Raw genomic sequence first — 17,076 nt, 5'->3', positions numbered from 1 at the left:
TTCCCTCTCCTCACTGAAAGGAATAATTCAGTAATTACCGAGCATGGCTCATTTAGTAGACTGGATAGAGGACAGGAAATGGGTTATTCAGGGGATTTCAAGGGGTCTAAATTAAGCACCCACTGTTATATTTTTATCTTTATTGTACTATAGTCCCCTTTTTTATACTGCATACTTTAATAACGGACTTTCACAGCTGGAAAGTTCTCTTTCAGGGTCTTCATGTTAGAGATGCAAGATTTCTTTTAAGCACTAAACTCAAATTCAGGTATCGACAATGATAATTTGCCATTCAGCACCTCTAGACTGTTATGAAGAGCTTGTTGCTATTTTGGGCCTGTGCTCAATTTGATGAATTATCAGGTTGATTAAGAGTGGCATCTATATTGAATGTTTGCCTTCTGTATCTCAACACATTAATAAGGGACCTTTTATTTATGCAGCTCCCATTGGTGGAAACCTGCTCTATACCCAGCACTGATACTGTATTTTAAAAAATATTGGCCAGATCCTCAACTGTTGTAAATAAGTATAGCTCATTTTGGTCAATGGAGCTATGCCAATTTATACCATATGTGGATCTGGCACTATGAAATCTTAGTACAGATGTGGCTGTATCAGTTGGAAGCTACAAGTTTGAGTTCTGTGTTCTTATGAACAGAGCTGCCCAGAGAATAACTACTCCATTTCATGAAGGATTTAGAGATTTCAGAACTTGGCTTCATTTTGAATTGGTACAAAGCCCACACATTTCAAGATTCTCTGCCAAGGAAAATTCTCAAAAAAATTACATTTCAGTGGGTCAAAAAGTTTCATTTTAATAAAATTGAATAGTTTCAACTCTGACTTTTAAAGTTTTGTATTATATTAAAATATATGTGATTTTTTTTACAAATATTCAAAATGAAAAGTAATTTCCAAAGTGAAAAATTGAAATGTTTCATTCAAAAAATTTCAAAGTGACATTGAAAAAATCTTCTGGTTTTTTTAAAGGAAATTTAACCAAAAGCAACACGAGTTCATTAAGCATTTCTATTTTGATAGAGCTGTATTGTCTGATGGAAAATGGTTCCATTGACAGTTTTCCCACCAGTTCTACTTATAATTCTATATTTTAAATTATTTCCTCTCATCTTCATTCATTCAAGTTGGGTTGTTTCATTTGTAGCTAAGGGTGTCCTTCAGTTCTGGCTCCAACATGCCTAAAAGAGAACCTGGACCAAGTCAGGAAAGTTTTATCAAGCCCATAGATCTCAGTAGGTACGTAGAAAGAGAAACTGAATCTAGTATTGTTGCTGAACTGAAAAGGGCAATGAATCAACAGCATGATTTGCTTCACAATAGATTAGAGACAGTACAGCACAGTGAAAATTGGACAAAAATTTCTATGCAAAAGATCTTTGACTGATTCTTCGCCGTTCCTCCTAATCAGTCAACTTTCTTCACCAAGTCCAACATTAAATACCAAACACCTGAATGACAGAGCCAAGGCACTGATCAGCCTATATAAGACTGCAATATTTCAGTTCTAGAAACCTTGAGATTTAACAAGAATTCAGTTTAGCTTTCCCTTCAGGCTTGGATTCATTTTTATTTTTATGACTAAGGGAAGTTCCAATGACCTCCAGTATTACCACCAGGAAAGTGAGGTTAATTACCACCTTTTGACCTTGTACAGCTTGGCATCAGACGTTTGACATTTTGAGCTACAGTGCAGCTCTTACCTCCAATTTTCCAGTTTAATCACATAGGCTTCTACAATATCAGTGTGTTGCAGACACAGTTTATGGACTCCAGAAATCAATAAGTTAATATTTATTTACAAAACAGTTAAGTTCTCTTTCCCCCCAAAATATAAAAATCAATTACAATCCAAAATATACAACATGACCCTGATCCAAAGTCTACTGATGTCAATGGAAAGACTCCAAATGACTTCAAATGGGCTTTGGATCAAGCCTAAATGTGTAAACTTCTGACTTTATAGAATATTGGCTTCTTTGAGCAAGAGCAACGTATGTCATACTCTAATCTGATTTCCTACCATCCAGATAAAAACATGATATTTCAACATTTTTAGACTAATAAGAATCCTGTAACAAATCACACATAATATTTATCTTTCTCTGTTTGTAATTTCACAGTAAATACGGTCTTTGTAATAATATTTCTATGTTAGCAGATGAAATAACAGAAAATCTAGCAAACAGTGGGTGCACTTAAAAAGTTTTTAACAGTGAGTGATCTTATTGATTCTATCAGTGTATCTCTCTTCAAGCATATGGAATATCTCAAAAGCTGGCAGACTCTTTTAAAACAGAAGTAAGTACAATTTCTGTACATTTAATTGTGTTATGAGAACAGAATCAAAGGTTTTTGGAGTCCTTCCAGTGGAAAGCGTAGTTAAGAAGTACGAAAGCCTATAAACAGCAATAATATTAGACCCAAAATAATCCAGAGTGGCTAGATTAAGGTGTGATAATCTTGGATCTTGTGTCATTGATCTTGTCCCTTCTGGGTAAACTTTCCATTTTTATTTTTTTTTTCGTTTGTGAGAAGAATTATTCCACTTAAAGGACACAAACAGAGAAGGGAAAATATAAAAGAAAAAAAGAGTGCAAGAGGTTTTTTTTTAAAAAATGCAGAGATAAGCTATTAGTATCCCCACCCTAGTTTTTTATACTGATACAATTTGCAAGTTCAAATGCAAGAAGGAGAATATAACACACACACACACAAAAAAATGCCCATTAACCTCTTCCATGTGTCTAAGCATGTGTAAAGGACTCCCTCTTTTTCCAAAGTAAACCACCAAGATATCAGCAGGGCCGCCCAGAGGATTCCGGGGGCCCGGGGTCTTCGGCGGCGGGGGACCCTTCCGTTCCTGGACCCTCCGCCGAAGTGCCCCGAAGACCCACGGCAGGGCCCCCCCGCCGCCGAATTACCGCCGAAGCGGGACCCGGCGCCGAAGCGCAGCCCGGTCTTCGGCGGTAATTCGGCGGAGGGAGGCCCCCGTCGCGGGTCTTCAGGGCACTTCGGCGGAGGGTCCCGGAAGGGAAGGACCCCCCGCCGCCGAATTACCGCTGAAGACCGAGCTGAACTTCGGCGGCGGGTCCCGCTCCGTCTTTGGCAGTAATTCGCCAGCGGGGGGTCCTTCCGCCCCGGAGCGGAAGGACCCCCCGCCGGCGAAGACCGGGAGCGGAGAAGCTCCTGCGCCCGGCCCCGCAAGAGTTTTCCGGGCCCCCCGGAGGGAGTGAAGGACCCCGCTCCGGGGGCCCCGAAAAACTCTGGTGGGGGCCCCTGTGGGGCTCGGGGCCTGGGGCAAATTGCCCCTCTTGCCCCCCCCTCTGGGCGGCCCTGGATATCAGGTTCAAAACTCCTGGTGCTCTTTCTTCTTAGCAGCAATATTTTTCAATTCAAGAGTCACTGCTACAGTGAAATGGAAAAGATAAACTCCTAGGCATAATCAAACTCCCAGCCACATAAATTACTGTAGTCATCAGTTGGTTGATATCAGCCTGGGGTCTCCTATTGATTCTTACATCCAAGAATCTTAACATCAAAAGTTCTGATCCTGCAATCAGGTCTGTGTGAACAGACCCTTACACTTATGTGGAATCCCACTGAAATCATGTATGGATCCCTCAACACAGATCTGATTGTAATACCAAGGCCAGAAAGACAGACAGAGATAAGACAAGAAGCAGCGGAGGACTCAAAGGAATGTATTAACATAGGGAATATATTAGTCTATCCAACCTTCTTCTCTTGGTATATAGTGTTGGAGTAGAACAGGCTTTTGACTGATAGCAGAAAAAGTGAGATTTTATTGGTAGACTTGAATGTGAAGAGGGAAAGGGGTTAGTATATGGGGATTAGGAATTTATTCCATACATACGGGAGACCAGGGAAGAAGGCAAGAAGATGGAAGTGAAAGAAAGAAAGAATGGGAAGTGATATGGCTGATGTTATTGTAGAGCAAAGATAGTGAAGTAGAAACAAAATCTGATGCATGGGCTGAGACACAGATTTGCAGGGTCATGAACTAAGGTACTAAGGTACATGGATCCAAATGATACAGATCTTTGAGAATATCTGAGTCTAGATCTCAGTCTTACAGCTGAGATCCACCCCTAAATACACATGTATCCTGTGCAGGAATGCCACCAAAGAAATAGTGTAGAGCTGTGTACTATAGTTGTATCATCTTCATTATCTGCTTGCGTAAGGAACAACTTCTTTATTTAGCAACTGCTTTTCCTTATCATCACTCATCCACAGATACCGTATGTCAGCTATAAGCAGCTTTTGGAAGAATATTTATATTAAAAAAGCCCTTCAATAAATATTTACTTTAAGAGTAAGACACAGATCTTAGTAACAGATTGAAGAAGGCACAAAAATAGCTTAATATTGGAAAGAGAGAAAACATATTATTGACACACATATAGCAGATATTCAGATGCTGGTTTTGTTGTTTTGGTATAGGAATGTTGTTTTATTCATTTTAATCCTCACTCCTTCCCCTACTTTCTAGATCACTCTAAATGTCTTGGTCAGATATGGTGTTGAAAAGCTCGTGATTTTGCTGAATGTAGCCCAAGAACAAAGTCCTGACATACTGGTCATTAATCCAGCAGTGTGAAGTGATATGATATATGAGTGGCCTTAAAAGACAAGTGAAGTATAGTTCCCTGCATCCTATGATTTATCCCTGCCATCCTCAGCCTTTTCCCGTAAAACATTTTGCTTACCTGGAACTGAGACTCCTGAAAACTGTTTCCTCTTATATGCAATGAACAATGAAGCAGATCTTGACCTAACACAATAATTGAATTTTTGCTGAAAGTTCTTATTACCAAAGAGACAAATCCTGTTTGTGTTCTATATTCACTGACCCCTTACTACCATGTATGCCAGCCCCACAAGAACCTGAATAATCCTGGGATCAGAATGGTCAGTCTGCTGGGAAGGGGTCACAGGTGGGCTCCATGTAAATTCTGCAGCAGGACCCTCAGAATGTGTTGGGTAGGCATGAAACTCATCCAAATGAGCATTACATTAGACTCAGACTTTAAGGTCAGAAGGGACCATCATGATCATCTAGTCTGACCTCCTGCACAGTGCAGGCCAAAGAACCTCACCTACCCACTCATGTAATAGATCCATAATCTCTGGCTGTGTTACTGAAATCCTCCAATCATGATTTAAAGACTTCAAGTTACAGAGCATCCACCATTCACATTAGTTTAAACCTGCAAGTGACCCAGGCCCCATGTTGCAGAGAAAGGCAAAAACAAACAAACAAACCAAAAAACCAATCTGCCAATCTGTCCTGGGGGAAAGTTCCTTCCCAACCCTAAACATGGCAATCAGTTAGACACTGAGCAAGGGGGCAAGACCCACCTGCCAGACATCTGGGAAAGAATTCTCTATAGTAACTCAGAGCCCTCCCCAGCCAGTGTTCCACCACCAGCCATTGGAGGTATTTGCTTCTAGCAGTTGCAGATCAGCTACATGACATTGTAGGCAGTCTCTTCATTCCATCCCTTTCATACATTTATCATGCTCAGTCTTGAAGCTACTTAGGTTTTTTGCCCCCACTGCTCCCCTTGGAAGGCTGATCCAGAACTTCACTCCTCTGATGATTAGAAATTTCAAGCCTAAACTTGTTGATGGCCAGTTTATATCCATTTGTTCTTGTATCCACACTGGTGCTTAACTTAAACAACTCCCCTCTCTCCCTAGTATTTATCCCTTTGACGTATTTATAGAGATCAATCATAGCTCCCCTCAGCCTTCTTTTGGTTAGGCTAAACAACCCAAGCTCTTTGAGTCTCCTCCCATAAGATTGGTTTTTCATTCCTTGGATCATCCTAGTAGCCCATCTCTACACCTGTTCCAGTTTGAATTCATCTTTCTTAAACATAGGAGACTCAAACTGCACACAGTATTCCAGATGAGGTCTCACCAGTTCCTTGTATAATGGTACTAACACTTCCCTATCTCCCTGTCCCTACCTTGTCAGATGCATCCTAGGACTGCATTAGCCTTTTTCATATCCTCATTATATTGGCAACTCATAGTCATCCTGTGACCAATCAGTACACCCAGGTCTTTCTCCTCCTCTGTCACCTCCAGTTGATATGTCCCCTGTTTATAGCAAAAATTCTTGTTGTTAGTCCCTAAATGCATACCTTTGCACTATTAAATTTCATCCCATTTTCTAATTACTCCAGTTTCCAAGGTCATCCAGATTGTCTCTCCTCAGCCCTCCACTCTTCCCTACCATCTAAACATCTTGGTTCCCTTCTCTCCCTTAGTATGTCACACAGAGAGGGATGCAGTAACCCCTCTAGAGAGGCTGCCTGAGTAGAAAGGGGCAACCAGGGCAGGTTACTGAAAAACAAACTCCCCACAAATAAGTGTGTGTGAGATTTGGGGTTTTCAGGAGCCTCAGGAGGTAATGCTATCCTCCTCTATTGCATAGAAGAGGAACTCTATCTAGATGGGTCCCACTACTTCTTTCCTGACTAACATCTCTGTTTCAGAACTGTCAGCTACCGTGCTTTTTGTTGATCTGCCGTTAAGTGTTCCACCATAGTTCAGCAATAAAAGAACCCTAGTGCCTCTTTCCCCTGGCAGAGCTATGGAGGCTGTGTCAGTATGTGCAGAGCCCCTGAAATTTTACCTTCATGCCCTTGGGGAGGAGGGGAAAAGTTGTGGTGTAACTAGTTGAGACAGACCTCTTATATGTAATGAGTACATCTGCTTGTGCTCATAAAACCTTGCCGTAAGAAGGAGTGTTGCCCAATGGGCAGAGTAGGGGCCTGGCATTTTAGCCTCCTGGAAACAGAACTCAGGAGTCTTTGCTCCCATGCACTCCCCTCTAGCTGCCAGACTACTTTCCCTCTCAAAAGCAAGCACAAAGGAAGTGGCAAGTTAAATAAAAGGGTTCACTTTCCTGTAGTCTCATTATTTACAATGCTTAAAACATCTAATTACTTGCTTAAATGTTTTGCCTTTGAATATATAAAGGGATGAATTTCTAATCCTTCTAGATGTAATTCCATTTGAGTTTTTATTCCAAATTTTGAAAGCCAAGCACTCTAAGGCCCAAGTTTCTATGCTGACCTGTTCCAAATAATTTAAGAAATGTGCTGAAAGGTATTTTCAAAACTTCAGGGAGCCAGCCAGTGAACCTGCTCAAATTGACTCACAATAGGCGCAGATCCATTTCTACCCAATTCAGTTTGACACAAGCTGCAAATGCTTCATGTAACTTTACCAAGTCATCCTTATTTTATTTTTTCTCTTTTTTTGTTTCCTGCTTCTTTATAACATGTTCTCCTGGCAGTGGTGTAGCTAGGAGTGGAAATTTGGGTGGGCCCTGACTTTCAGGTGGACGGGCAATGACTGACTGTGCTAGCTCAGCCTCTCCCATGACACCACACCCTCTTCCTAGCCCTAGTGCCGCCAGACACACGGCTTCACCTGCTGAGCATGCACGTGGGGCAGCTCAGAAAATGGCAAAGCTGAGCTGCCAGAGCGTAGCCTTCTGAGGGGCAAGTGCATAGCTCCAGCCTCAATTTCGGGTGCCCGAGTGATGTTCTGGGATGCTGTGGCAGCCCTACAACCCTGCTCAGATTTGGGTGGGCCTGGATGCTAAGTGGCTGGGCCACTGCTACCTGGGTTACATTAGGAGCCCCTGAGGAGCAGTTTTCTAACTTAACACATTAGGCTGTTTCCAGAAAAGATATCTAATCAGATACCTGGCAGCCAAAGTGAATTTGGAGTTAATTTTACTGATCCTTGGTCTACACTACAAATTTATGGAGGTAAAACTGCATTGCACAGAGGGGTTGAAAATCGAGACCTCTGAGTGACGCAGTTATGCCGACTGAAGTCCTGATGTACACAGCACTATGTACACAGCGCTATGTACACAGGGCTTCTCCTGTCGACATAGCTAACATAAGAACGGCCGTACCGGGTCAGACCAAAGGTCCATCTAGCCCAGTATCTGTCTACCAACAGTGGCCAATGCCAGGTGCCCCAGAGGGAGTGAACCTAGCAGGCAATGATCAAGTGATGTCTGCTGCCATCCATCTCCATCCTCTGACAAACAGAGGCTAGGGACACCATTCCTTACCCATCCTGGCTAATAGCCATTTATGGACTTAACCACCATGAATTTATCCAGTTCTCTTTTAAACACTGTTATAGTCCTAGCCTTCAAAACCTCCTCAGGTAAGGAGTTCCACAAGTTGACTGTGCGCTGCGTGAAGAAGAACTTCCTTTTCTTTGTTTTAAAACCTCTTGCAGAGGTGGAGTTCTTACGCCAATGGGAGAAGCTCTTCCATCGGCATAGGTAGTGGCTTCACTAAGCTCTACAACGGCACAACTGCACCGGTGCAGCGCTATAAGTGTAGACAAACCCTGAGCTCTGCAGAAAACTTAATTTTAGTTGATTACCTTTGCCACTCTGTTACTGCAAAAATAGTCATGTAAGAGATATGACAGTTCATGCTTAAATACCAGTAGGTTGGCTAGTTCTTGACATTGTAATTAAAATGCTTTTGAGGGGAAAAAAGTACAAAATATAAATTCAAAGGAAAAACAGTTCAATTGTATGGCCCTGTGTATTTGAAAAGCAAATAACACATTTATGTAGTGATTTTACCTTCATAAAACAGAACTTTTCACATCTACATTAAAATGGCTGCACAAGTAATAATTATTTTGCATGTCTACAGCACCTTATGACCCCAGATCTCAAAGCACTTTACAAATATCAATGAACCAAGACTCACTATACTGTTGTTACCACATTGCATGTTGTTATTCCCATTTTACAGATGGGGAAACTGAGATACAAAGAGGCTTAGGGGCTTGCTCAAGATGCATCTAAGAATATAATCAAGAATGCCAAACTCTCCGTCTTAGTCTCTAACCACAGGGCCATGTTTCATCCTAATTCTTAACAGTAATGTTTGTGGTTTTCTTGATTATAGTATTCCATGACAGGAAGGTAGTCTTCAGTAATGATACTCTAAGATCCATAATGCCTGTTCAGTCAGAATATAGAACTTCATCCTATAGAGTCAAATCCTGCTTCCCTTATACTCACAAGTAGTGTCACTTGTGCCACTGGGCCTGTTCACATGAGGAAGGCAAGCAGAATTTGGGCTTCAGTAATAAGAAGAATTTTTCTCCTGTTCCAATCCAGAACCACATGCTTTACTTCCAGCAAATTGACAATTTAATGGTGCCCATTCTCTCCCACATTCACCTGCAGAATTTCACTCATCTCAGGGGGACAACAACTTGAAGGAGTGACCTCCATTATCTGAAATGTCAAGCTGTCATAAATGTGCCTGCTCCATTCTCTCCCTCAGTAGCTGTTGCAGTTGCTGACCTAACCTGGCTGTCACAATGCTTCCAGATTATTTTTAAAACGCAGTTTTGAAAAACAGGTAAGCCAGCAATGGGAATGAAGACATGGCAGGGAATTTTCAGAGACCAGGGCAAGATGTTCTGTTGGCCTAAGGAGAATAAAACATCCTTTCTTGTTCTGTGTATTTTACTTTGTGAAAATAATTTGGACTAAATCATTCTGGATCATGTAATTTGTGATAACTGAATATACGTGTTTGTGTGTGTGTGTGTATCTATGGAAATAAACACATCTATATACATATATAATCTATATAACATACAAACAGCTTCCTTTTGAGGAAAGATTAAAAAGACTGAGGTCTTAGGAAAGAAATCACTAAGTATGGGGATATGTTAGAGGTCTATAGAATTGTGAATGGTATGGAGAAAGTGCATAAGGAAGTGTTATTTACCCCTTCACATAACACAAGAACTAGGGGTCACCTGATGAAATTAAAAGGAAACAGGTTTAAAATAAAAAGGAAGGACTTTTTCACACAATGCACAGTCAATCTGTGGAACTTGTTGCCTGGGATGTTGTGAAGGCCAAAAGCATAACTATGTTAAAAAAAGAATGAGATAAGTTCATAGAGGATAGGTCCATCAATGGCTATTAGCCAAGGTAGTAAGGGACACACACCCATGCTCTGGGTGTCTAATGCTGCGACGAGATGACAGGGGATGGATCACTTGATAATTTCTCTGTTCTGTTCATTCCCTTTGAAGCATCTGGCATTGACTACTGTTGAAAAACAGAATAGTGGGCTAGACAGACCATTGGTCTGACCTGGAATTGACATTTTATGTTCTCATTTGAAAGAGAGAGTTTGAGAAAAAGGGATTGCACAGCAGTTTAGTGGTATTGCATCCCAATGTCAAAAATGCCATACCATTTGCTGCCAGTGCCACATCTCATGACCGTTTATCAAATCGTGATTTAGTCCACTAATGAACCTTCATGTTCCCTAACCTGAGGATGAAACAATGCTCTTAAAAATCTCTTATTCTACTTCCAATATTTTTAAAAACAAAATAAAGCATTTTGACAACCTGTTCACAAAAACACACATGGACAAGAGCAAGATGACACACTTCGAATAAATATGAATGTAGTAAATTTAAACAGGAAACATACATTCATTATAATGAGAGATGCAAATCTGACTCTGTTTCTGTCACAACAATCTGGCCCATGTGTGTGACTGGTTCAGCATGGGCAATTTTACAAACTTCATTATGGGGCCTCATATTTTCCACAACTCAACCCTTACTGCCCACCATTACAGTACTTTATTATCTGACAAGAAATGTGGAATATATGGCCTCTTCTTCTGAGACCAAAAAAGGCTACTCTTCATGTAGGGCAGAGAGTAATATATTTATTACTTATTTGAATTGCAATAGCATGTAGGAGCCTCAGTCATGGATCAAGACTCCATTATGCTAGGTGCTATACAAAAACAGAACATAAAGACAGTTGCTGCCCCAAATAGCTCACAATAGAGACTCAGGAGAATATGTCCATCTTTGTGGAAACAAATGGTGAAATTCACCCTGTGTGGACAACCAGCCGAAGGCTGATGGACCATTCTCATCCCCCATAAGCTCTTAGGCCTTGGGTTCACCCTCTGCACAGGGATGAATTTCACCCCAAATTTCACCCTTTTTAAATGATATGTCTTCCATTCCAGCTGCCTGAGGAACAGAATACAACCAGGAGCTCTTAATTAACTCTGAGAATCTGTGTGTGTGTGTATATGTGGAGAGCAAAATATTTTTACTTATCTCTAGTAATCACAGAGGAACAAACCACAGTACGTTATTATAGAACATAGCAAAAGGGAGCAGAAAAGGCTGAAATAAGTTAGACATGCATCTATTGATCAGGATACTACTGAGAGTGGGACGAGGTAAATAAAAGCCAGGGAACTTGGAATCAAGTCTGAAATTACCTCTCTAAGGACAAAGTCCTATTGAAACAGAAGTGTGTTTATCATCTTTATGCTGAACTCTGCTAACCTTCAAGTGCTATGTGATGCTGTATTCTAAACCACACATATTGCTAAGGAAAACACCACTGATGGTCATTTTTCTTACAAATGCTTCTTCTATATGGCTGTGTCTTCATATGCTAAGAAGAAAAGCATATTATAGAGCCATAAAGTTGACACTGCCCTGTAAAAACTTTTTTAATAATTAAAGGAAGTAAGCTCTGTTTGGTAAAAGAAAACTCTGAGGTAAGTATCACTGGTATAGTACCATACCTTGTACACAATGTGGTACTTTCATAAGAAGTATCAGATCTTCCTCTACTGTAGTGGAACGAGAGAAAGGGTAAATCAAGGCCAGATCTCCCCTATTGCACACTTGAGGGCCTGTTCTTTCCTGGGCTGCCATATATTGTAAAGATGGTTCTGTAGCAATTGGGTCCAGTCTTATAGGGACTTTGGTAAAATTCAGTTCTGTCTTCTAGGGACTTGACTGAGACCACCAGCACATAAGTCATGAAACTACCAGATGCTATAACTCTCAATTATTTTTAAAATGGGCTAGTGTGAAATCAGTGGAGCTACACCAGCTCAGTGTCTATCAACACGTTGATAGGAATGAGGGAGCATTTGGAAGAGGAGAGGCCACCACAAATTAGACAGGGCCTCAGAGCTGTCTAAATTATACTGGGGGCCACTTCGGCCTCTGGAGCAAACCAGAATTAGGAAGGTACAAAGGCGGCTTAAATCCACTTTGTCCCACTCCCTCTGGGCTGCAAGTTCTGCGCTGCACTTGTAAGAGTCTCACTGCTAGTGGTGAAAGGTCGCATTGCTCATTACCAGTCTCCTAAAGCTGAGCATTCCAATAGGAAGTTCTATTTTAATACAGTGATAATACCACTTTGAGGAGCCAAGGGAAAAGTGTAACTTAGTGAAGTTAACACTGTAGCTGTGTGTGTCTGTGTGTCTGTGTGCATGTGTTCAGAGCTTAGCTGTGCTTCAGCGTCTCTGTTATTTCATAGGACAGTAACAATACCTGTATAATACTATGCACATTAAAGTATATCTGCCCTCTGCTAGTAAAAATATCTTTCTTTCAGTGGATGTTACACCATTTTAAAAAGAAATATTGTTTCATTCTTCCAAGCACCACCAGTGTTGGCAAAACTAGGATGCTCTGTTCTCTTTCCCAGCTGCTCTTGTGTGATCACACGATGGAGCAGTTCAGAGGCAGTCAAAGAAAGAGATGCCCAGCAGTGAGTTTTGGAGGAATGAAAGTGAGCTATTGGAACAAGGTATCTTATGTCTTTACAGTAATTAGTTAATCTTAACTATAAGCAATACATTTGGTAGCAATTTCTCAAAGCCACTGAAGCATTCTCAGAACAAGAAAAGAAATACGCAAGTTCAGAAGCATCATATGTGGAAGCTGTGACAGCGAGGTGTGTTTGTTTGTTTGTTTTTTTCCTGTAACTTGCCTCTATATCTGATGTGGCTATACACATCAGAAAATGGGGGAGGGGGAGCGGGAAGGAGACAGGAAGAAAGTGATTGGAAGACACTTTTTTCACACTCAGCAGTGCTGGCCCAATGGCCTCAAGATCCTTTATTTTAATTTTACAGTAGCCAGATTTATCCCAAACAGAGAACTGATCCAGAGCCCTACCTCCGCAGATAACATGGCAGGGAGCTAGGAGAAGGCATCAATTAAACTAATCCCCACACTTTAACTTATATCATATCCTCTTATATCATATCCTCATATCATATCCATGTTCTCTTTGTGTGCCTTGGTTTCTATATAACATCAACTTAGAATTCTTTATACATTGCTAGACTGAATATAAGGACAAAGGGACTATAACTGAGAATAAAGGAATGCACCTGGAATGGGAGTCAAAGTTACCCCACCTCACACATTACCTTTGAACTTGGGCCTTTGGTTGCACAGAACTCTATTGTAGCGCTTTTATTTGTTTTAAAAAAAAGTACCCGTGTGAGAATTAGGGGCATTTTGGCACAAGAAAACAAAGAAACACCAGGACCTTGACTTGTGCTTAATTTCTAGCAATCTGTGTCCTTCACTGTCAATATCTATTCTCCCCTTCTTGGGAGAGAAAGAGTTTCTCTCTCATCTCAACTTTTCTGATTGCTTGAAAGGATGGGACAGGATCACAGCTACTCTTGTTCATCTGTTCAGTGCAATCTCATGTAATCAGAATTCACTCATCCTGAGACCAGACTGAGCAAGAAGATCACTAGTCAAACCCCTAGCACGCAAGACTCACTTGATGAACATGGATGCCACATATAGTTCTGGGGCCAAATGTTAAATCTGATTGGATATCCTGTTGTAGGCTTATCCCTAATACACTGCCCTTGGCTCCAACAGAAGTCAAGCCCATGCAGTTGGGAAGCCATCACTGAAACCTGTAGTGCAATTAGAGGTGTGTTAAACATTCACAAGGAAATATGAAGTATTTGGAATTTAAAGGTTTTGTTTTTTTTAATTATGTCTTTACAAGTATGGGCATTTTCCTTTCTTCTTGTTTATTTGCCAGATTCAGCCGTTTATTTGCTCAAAATGAGATCTTGGAATGAAAATGGACTTGTTTTTAAGTTCTGCAGTAAAAACACATAAATGTGAATTCATACAGATTTCCAACGTGCAAATAGCTATGTAGCTATATTTCCAGAAAAGCAAACTTTCAGCTATCCAAAAAATTGTCCAAAACAAAATATAAATGTTTTAAGTGAAATTCAAAAAATGTTGTCACCACTTCCTTTTGCTTGTAAAATAAATACTTCATTTTCCTAGCAGATGGATTCTCTCTCACCTACTATATATGGCAGCATAGTACAGATTAGCACTTTCTATTTTGCTGAACAATTTCTCTCTGTAGAAGGGAAAGAATTTAGCTTGGTTACTCTATTTCCTGGCCTCAGACCTCCCTCCATTTTACTATTCAGGAAACACTAACCACTTTGCATTTGATAAGCACATTGTTTACTAGACCTCCAGTGAATTCCACATATTTCAGGTGCAAGACCAACATGTGTGAGCCAACCTGAAACATACCTGCATTTTTACTAAAGTGCTAAAGAGAGCTGAGCTACTTAACCGTAAGCCATTATTACAGAAGCTGAATGTTTAACAAAACAGAACTAGTCTCTGACTTAATAAATGAACTGCAGTTTATTTGCTACATCACCACATTTGAGTCAGCTCTAGTAGATGCACGCAATGTTTAGATGTATGGGACTATGCCAGCTCCACCTCATAAATAAGTTAGACCTTAAAGAATCGTGCATTTTTATAAGTTCTTGGAGTGTGTAGCAAGAAAATATGAGTGAGGCTGGCCTTAAAAAGCAAAAGACAGTTGTGTTCTAACAAGCATTTTAAAGGGGAACAGTTTTGCTTTGTATTTATTTCTATTCCCCTAGCTATTATGAATTATTTAAATAATATCTATCTGTATGGTCTAAGATCTATGCTTTTTATTTATTCAGCTATTTTTTCATAGGCAAATTGTCTGGATCCTCAACTGGTGGAAATAAGTGCAGCTCCACTCAAGTCAATGGAGTTATGTTGATTGACACCAGCTAAAAATCTGAATCAATGTGTTAAATGTGGAAAAAAAATTAATTTAATCTCTAAGAAACCTGAATCAATCGGTTACACTTTTTGTCTCTTGATTTTTAACAGTGATATAAAATCAGGAATCCTTCCCCACATTAAGTTGGAGCCAAACAATCTCTGTTTTAGGACACAACACACTCTGTGGGAAATGACCTTCTGGGTCTTTCACTTTACAGGCCAGATCCTCAGATGGTGCAAACAAGCACAGCTCCATGAAAGTCAAGGGGTGTGCCACTGATTTACTCCAGCTAAGGATTTAGCCTGACTTACATACAATATTCTTTGTTGTCCACATGTGACTGAGCATCTTGTCAATTATTCACTTGTGACCTGACTAAATGGGGGATTTAGAGAGGTAATTTCATTAACCCTGTTGCTGTTATATTTCACTGCAGGAGATGTGATCTCATAGCATGTGGTGGAATTTCATTAGAATGGAATAAAGACATACGGCCAAATCTGACTTTGGCTGCCTTTCACTGATCCGAGGGGGAAAACTGGCTAAACTGGCCAGTTGTTGCCATCATTCTAAGGAAATGTGTAGGTGGAACAGCAGGCTCCTGCACCACCCACTCTTGGCCTGATGTAAAGGATGTGGCCACAAGGAAAGGAGTGAGGCCAGAGAAACACTACAGTTCAGGAATTCTCATTTGGAATAATGACTGATTGGAGCCATAGTCGATTGGTGCAGTTTAGAGCATCCCTGATGACTATAAAGATGTAAACTAGCCCCAGAATAGGGGAGCCACAAAAAAACCATCAGGTACAGTTAAGTTCTGGGCCATAGTCCTTGCCCTGAAGAGTTTATAGTGTAGGGCCCGAATTTTAATAACACATAAGTGCTTTACACATGAGTAGTCACATTATGTTCAATGGAACTACTTTTCTGAGTGAAACTGTTCACCTGAAATGTTGGAAGGATCTGAGCTTAGATTAGATAAAGTTAGGGCCCTGTGTACTCCATTAGTGAATGGGATCAAATTATGTGGCAACATTAATTATTCTATTACCATAAAATACACTTTACTCCCATTCCTTCCACTTCCTTTCCCCACACATATAACTCCTAGCCTATTGAGGATTATGACAATTACAGATTATGACAATTACAAAACATTTTGTCCAAAACTTTTTTTGGTGAAAAATGCAGACTCAGTGACACCAAAACATTTGTCAAACTCATGCCAGTTTTACTGAACTATTGAAGTTGGGGGAAAATATCCAGAAAGGTTGAAACATTTCATTCTTCTACTTTTGAAACTAAAACATTTAATTATTTAAATTTTGAAATGACTTTTTCTTAATAATTTCCTTCAACTTTATTTTTAAAAAGATTTCAAAATGTTCAAAATCAAAACAACATGGTTTTGGTCAAACAAAATCTCTTGTTCAACTTGAAATAAAATTACTTTTTGATTCACCAATTTTTTTTAAATAATTTTTGAGTCAACACAAAACAATTTTTCTCCAGTTTTTTGGAATTATCAGAGAACTGAAAAATAAATTATTCGAACAGCTCTAGTGACCATTGATTTCGATACTAAGTATATCTGTCTCATGGTTACCTTGTGATCTGCTCATCTGTTTGTTGTATCCTCCTATAGTCTCGTGCCTTACATACTTAGATTGTAAGCTCTCTGGGACAGGAACCACCTTTTCATTATTGATGTCTAGCACCTGGTCCGGACCTTTAGGTGCTATCATAAAACAAATACTAAATAGTCTAATATAGGTTTAAAAGTAGATCAACATACTGGCCCACGAAAGTTTATGCCCAAATAAATTTGTTAGTCTCTAAGGTGCCACAAGGACTCCTTGTTTTTCATATTGGTGTTGGTTCTTGCCTTCTTTACTCTGAGATATGTGTAAAACACATGTTTGTGTGCTTTTCAAAGAGTGGTGTGACATCTGAAGATGAATCATTCACACTCTCTAACTGCTCCGTCTGTGTCAGCCCAGTGCCTGTGTGTAGATAGTAATATTACCTGTAGCTGTTTATTAGTTACTCTT

At 40.2% G+C, this 17,076-nt stretch overlaps 1 long non-coding RNA gene across 1 annotated transcript in view; it reads right to left on the bottom strand.

The window, feature by feature from the left end:
• Window positions 1-1,124: 1,124 nt before the first annotated feature.
• LOC120406606 overlaps window positions 1,125-17,076 on the bottom strand; it is a 291,376-nt gene continuing 275,424 nt past the window's right edge. Inside the window, exon 3 of the long non-coding RNA XR_005599404.1 lies at window positions 1,125-1,202. This is a non-coding gene — a long non-coding RNA (uncharacterized LOC120406606). The remainder of the gene's footprint in view (window positions 1,203-17,076) is intronic.

Source organism: Mauremys reevesii, linkage group 5 (genome assembly GCF_016161935.1).
Source record: "Mauremys reevesii isolate NIE-2019 linkage group 5, ASM1616193v1, whole genome shotgun sequence".
NCBI lineage: Eukaryota > Metazoa > Chordata > Testudines > Geoemydidae > Mauremys > Mauremys reevesii.
Note: the sequence above shows the minus strand (reverse complement) of the source record. Positions and strands in the feature narration are given on the sequence as shown.